The sequence below is a fragment of the Zingiber officinale genome, chromosome 4B (assembly GCF_018446385.1).
Source record: "Zingiber officinale cultivar Zhangliang chromosome 4B, Zo_v1.1, whole genome shotgun sequence".
Lineage (NCBI taxonomy): Eukaryota > Viridiplantae > Streptophyta > Magnoliopsida > Zingiberales > Zingiberaceae > Zingiber > Zingiber officinale.
The window spans coordinates 54,613,887-54,619,365 of NC_055993.1; the positions used below are offsets into that span (position 1 = coordinate 54,613,887).

The following is a 5,479-nucleotide window of genomic DNA, read 5'->3' on the forward strand; positions in this document are numbered from 1 at the left end:
CAAAAGGTACGGATACAAAGGAATGGGTTACCCCAGTATCCAATAGTGTAGTAGCTAAATGCTGAAAAAAAACCACTTGACCTGTTACGACCGTGGAGGCACTAGCAGCTTCCTCTTTAGTGAGGGAGAATACTCTGACACTATCAAAGGTTGGAACTGGTGGAGCTTCCAACCTTGCCTGACTGATATAGGGTCCCTCTAGTGCTACTTCCATGTGATATAACTGTGCAGGCTTGCCTCCATATTGCATTGGCTGTGGCTGAGGTGCTTTAAGCTTGTTAGGACATTCTTTAGCCATGTGTCCTTCCTGACCACAGGAATAACATCCAGTCTTACCCAAAAGATAGGCTCCTGGATGTGTTCTCCCATATTTGGGATAGGGAGGGAACTTGGTCTTCTTGTTTGCTGGTCCTCTCTTCTGGTTACTTCCTGAGTTCCACTACTTTCTTTTACTACCCTTGCCTTTCCAATTCTGTTTACTTGACTGGGATTTCTGGCTCCCCACTATCTTGCCCCCTATCTTCACTGGCTTGTGCTGCGCTTGTTGTGCTTTGATGTCGTTCAGGTAGTGCTCAGCAATTAATGCCCTACTGATCAACTCTTCATCAGTCTGGGGTCGGTGAGTTCCACTACTCACATTAAGTGCTATCGCTGGTCTCAGCATCCTGAGCATCAGTCTGACTCGTTCCTTCTCTATACTTACCAGCTCTGGGCAGAGACGAGCTAGTCTGTTGAACTTCTTGGCTGCTTCTTCCACTGACAGGTCACCTTGTTTGAACTCTATAAATTCCTCATAGTGCTTGTTGGTGATCTGTAGGTGGAAGAACTCTTCATAAAACTCTGACTAAAAATCAGCCCAGCTCATCTGATTGGCTGCCCTCTTGGTCTTTATCCTCTCCCACCACATAAGAGCATCTCCTGATAGGCAGAAGGAGGCGCACTTGACCTTCTCGACTTCTGGCCAGTCAAGAAGCTCCATTGTGCTCTCTAGTGTTTTGAACCAAGCCTGGGCATCCCAGGGTTCAGTCGTGCCTGAGATGCTCTCTGGTTTCAATTTCAGCCACTATATGAGGTAAGCTTCTTGTCTCTGAGGTACTGTGACGACTCTCTGGGCAGCTGGTGGAATCTCAGTTACCACTGGAGTCTCCACAGTGACAGCTGGGGGAGGGGGAGGAACTGATTGCTGATTTGCCATCAGATTGGCAATTACTTGCTGCTGCTCTTTTACTTGTTTCTGGAGTTGAGCAACAACTTCAGAGAGATTGGGCTCAGTTGAGCCTGGGCCTTCGTTCTCCTGATCCTCACTACAACAAAAATAGCTTTTCGCAGCTTGCTATTAACAGCGCACATTAAAAGCACACCGTTAATAGTATTATTAACGGCGTGCATATTGATGCGTGCTGTTAATAGTATAAACTTAAAGAAGGAAAAAAATTACGTCTAGATATTAACAGCGCACATTAAAAGTATGCCGTTAATACTATAAATATTTAATAACAATAACGGCATGCAAAAATAAGCACGCAGCGAATAATTTTTAAAATTATTAACGGCATGCAGCATGCTGCGATTAGTTTAAAAAATAATAATAATAAAAAATTATTATTTACGACCATGATTAAAAGGAATGCGTTTTGACCCAGCATGTTTTGACCAACTTTAATTCTTTTTTAAAATTATAGTTTAAAAGATAGTTATCTTAAAAAAAATAAATTAAATAAAAATATGTAAATAATAAAAAAATACATCCAACCCCAAAAGCCGATCAATAATAAACATGGTTAAAAAAAATAAGTAAAGAAAAACTTAAAATAAGTAATTAAATAAAAATGTAATAAGTAAAAAAACACAATTAAAATAAAAAAAATGCTAGGTTTAAAACATAAACCGGATCAAAGCCGCCGAAGCCATCGCCGCTTCCTCTCCCACTACAGGAAAATTGATCTATTGTGATATTATCTTAATGACACTTATTTCTAAGTGTCATAATAAATACCTTATAATGACATTTATTTAAAAATAATACAAAAATAAAATAAAATATCATGTTAGATCCTTTATCTTGACATTTCTATTAAATGTCATTATTAATCCATTAATAATTAGTTTAATCTATTAATAATTAGCCTTAGCAAAAATCCAAACCCTCGTTCGCACTTGTCACACCCTCCGCACTTTTCCCTACGGCGCCGAAAAACTTCTCACGCTGCACGCGGTAAGATATCGTAAAATTTAAATAATAAGGTTATTTGGGAAATAGCCTTATAAAATTTTTCCGGAATTTTTAGAAATTTTCTGGAAATTTTTCGGCGCTCGTACGACGGGTTTTAAGGGGACAAATTGACAGCGCGGATAAAGCCTGTTTGGGATACCCATTTAAGTGAGGAAATATTTTATTTATATAATTCTTTTTCCTTATTTTCTTTCCCAAACGCCGAACCTTTCTTCCCCAACCCCTCGCGACCCGACTTCCTCTTTTCTCTGTTCTCTCTCGCGGACGATCGACGCCGACGGAGCAAGGCTTCAGCTCCGGCGATCTTTTCTCTGCCGGAATCGACCCTTAAGCTCAGATCCAGTCGAAGCCCTTCTCCTTCTCAGTCTCATCTCTCTCTTCTCTCAAGCGGAAGATCCGACGCACCCGACGCCGACAGAGGGCATCTGCTTTCCGACGATCTGGGCCTCTTCGCGTCGCCTGAGGACCGTCGCCGGATTCTTGAAGGTGCTGACGCTGTCCAAGCTCTTCCGATGGAGCGATCCCTTCCTCGGCCGGTTCTTACGCGTGAGCGACAATGGCTAGGTGGCTAGGGCACGGTGGAGGGCTTGGTTTTGGTTGTTTCCGACCGATTGACCCTTCGTTTCCTCCTTCTTGAGCTATTCACATAACGATCCGTGGCTCCTCAAAGTGGATCGGATTGGGCGATACCTTCTGGAGACAACCGATTGAGGTAAGCTTAGGTCTTCTTCTCTGTTACCGATCCTCTTCTTCTTTTCGGTTGAATTAGGTTACAGATTTGGAGATGTTGGTATTAGGGAGGTGTTCTTGAGCTACCGGGAAGAGGCTAGAAGGATGGTTAATTGATCAGTGATCTCCCTGCTTGACCTCCTGTTGTGATCCGATTGATTCCAATGAGGTTGAGTGCTGTGGATCAACAAGCACGACTGTGAGGTGAGGTTCTGTGTACTGTAGGTGTTCTTGGTTCTGCTCTACTTGTTCCAGCATCAACAGTAGCTGTGATTTGAGGTAAGGTGTAGGAATTAGGGTTAATTGGATTACTAGATCAGTTAGTATGATTGGTATATCATTAGTTGATACATGTTGTAATTAGTTGTTGATTGTGTGTAGATTTATTTAGTTTAGAATTAATCTAATGGATAAGAGTTCATCTCCTCTTAAGTTTGTGTATATCCTAATTCTCCCATGTTTCTACCTCTTTTTCTAACAATTAGGATAAGAGTTCTATGATAGAGTTCTAGGTTTTCCATACTTTATTTATTTATTTATTTTTTTTAATATCTTTTTTGTTTTGTTCTATGATAGAGTTCTAGGTTTAGTATGTATATTATCTTGATGACATATTAAACGTTTTCTTTCAACTTAGGTTCCTACAATCTCTATGATTCATTTGCAATCTAGTTTATTGAACTATCTCTCTTATAACAATAGCAAATCTGTTTGGCACAGGCCAAAGAATGATCATATTTATATACTGTTATCCATAAAAAAAATTAACTTTGTGGCAATTACATGATGGAAGGACATAATACCAAGGAAAAACTTTGTCAGTTACCTCTACCTATTAAAATATAATGATAGGTTTTTTCAAGTTTTGTAAAACTTGTGTGAATAATACATGATATTTATTTGTTTAAAATATAATGATGTAGGAATCAATTTTTTATATGTGATTTTCTTTCTTGGTAATTAAAAAGTTAACTTGCATGTTTGATTGTTTTGGAGATTTTTTGTCTTAATGAGTGATTCACCTTTGTTTAGAACCCTCCCAAGCTGGCTACTCCTCTATTTGATACTAAAATGGCAGAGGACCCTAAGATGACATACATAGACCTAGATAATCTTTAAATTGTGTTTTGAACGAAGAGGTATTTACTTATATTCGCAAGCATGTTATATATAAGTCTGCCACTAGATTCATGTCTTTAATGTACTGTTGAATTGATAGCACTAATTCTTTTCCGCACAGTAGTGTTTGGTCTTGCATTGTGATGGCGTCTGAGTGTTGGCTTGGTCTCTATTGGCTTGCTACATATCTAGAAAGCTCCATGATTTGTGCTAAGGTAGTTCTTCTCAACGAGCATATCTGAGATGGAACTTCCATGCTACTTGCTTTTCCGAGTTTGATTTGCTGCTACAAGATCGGAAAGATATTATGTAATTGTTGTTCCTTCTGGTCGAACAGTTTCACTTTTCCGTCTTAGTTTCTTGTATGTTCTTTGTTAAATAATTATGTGAATTTAATTCTTATCGGTAACAGCTGAAGCGTATCCAATTTGGATTTTTCCAGCTCAAAATATCAGTAGATTTGTTGTGGTAGTGCCTTAACAGGATTTGAGACTTCTCCATTCAGGTAGGTTATGCTCGTTTGACTCACATTATGATAATTATTTTTAATTTTTTATAATTTAAGTAATAAGTAATGATATATGTATCTTTTGAATTGTGTCGTAGTGATTTTGTATATATTTCTATATTTAAGGAAAAGACAAGTCCGGTAGATACAAAAATTACAAGATTGCAAGTTTGGATTGAAGGTCACAAGAAAAAAAATGGGGAGCCAAGTACTCAAGCTGTTGGAGAGAAAAAAGTAAGCATGTCCACTCATTTTAGATTCCTTTAGTATTTTATTTCACTGATCTTGTTTTTCATAAGAATTTATACTTAAGATCTCTATTTATACAGCCTAAAATGTTTTTTCTGTACCTCCTTGTACATGTGTTCAAGCTGTTTTTTACTTGTGAGTTGGTACATGTGTTCAATTTCAGGTGGACTTAATTCGACCAAATGATGAAATGCAGTTTCTCGATGATGCAATAGGAAGCACGGTCGCATGATTATCTAAATTTATAGTATTGTGTGATTGATACATATTATACTAATTTGTTTGGATTGTAAGTTGAATTGTTGTTATGTAATTGCTAGTTTGTTAGAGATTTCATATATTGTTTTAGATGTTTTGAGTTTTTGTGGTATAATGAAAAGCTATGACTTTTATTAATTCTGTATGGATTTGATTTGTACTAAATTTGTTGTAAAATTTTAATTTATTATTTTTGTCAATTTTTTTTAATATAGTTAAGACCATTAACAGCATACGTTTGCGCGCTGTCGATAGTATTTTTCGCAGCGCGCAACGCACGCCGCAGATACTATTATTCGCGGCGTGCTTTCCGCGCTGCGGAAAATACTATCCGCAGCGTGCTTTGCGCGCTGCGGAAAATACTATTCGTAGCGCGCAAAAGC

At 38.1% G+C, this 5,479-nt stretch overlaps 1 long non-coding RNA gene across 2 annotated transcripts; it reads left to right on the forward strand.

Moving 5' to 3' along the window:
* The first annotated feature begins 2,464 nt into the window (after window positions 1-2,464).
* On the forward strand, window positions 2,465-5,234 carry LOC121977550. 2 transcript variants are annotated; one of them, XR_006110919.1, is made up of 7 exons: window positions 2,465-2,945; window positions 3,031-3,241; window positions 3,995-4,101; window positions 4,206-4,390; window positions 4,494-4,586; window positions 4,716-4,823; window positions 5,002-5,234. It is a non-coding gene; the product is annotated as an uncharacterized LOC121977550 (long non-coding RNA). The 2 variants fall into 2 exon arrangements; XR_006110918.1 differs by lacking the exons at window positions 3,995-4,101; window positions 4,206-4,390 and having other exon boundaries at window positions 3,031-3,166; window positions 4,524-4,586.
* The last annotated feature ends 245 nt before the right edge of the window (window positions 5,235-5,479 follow it).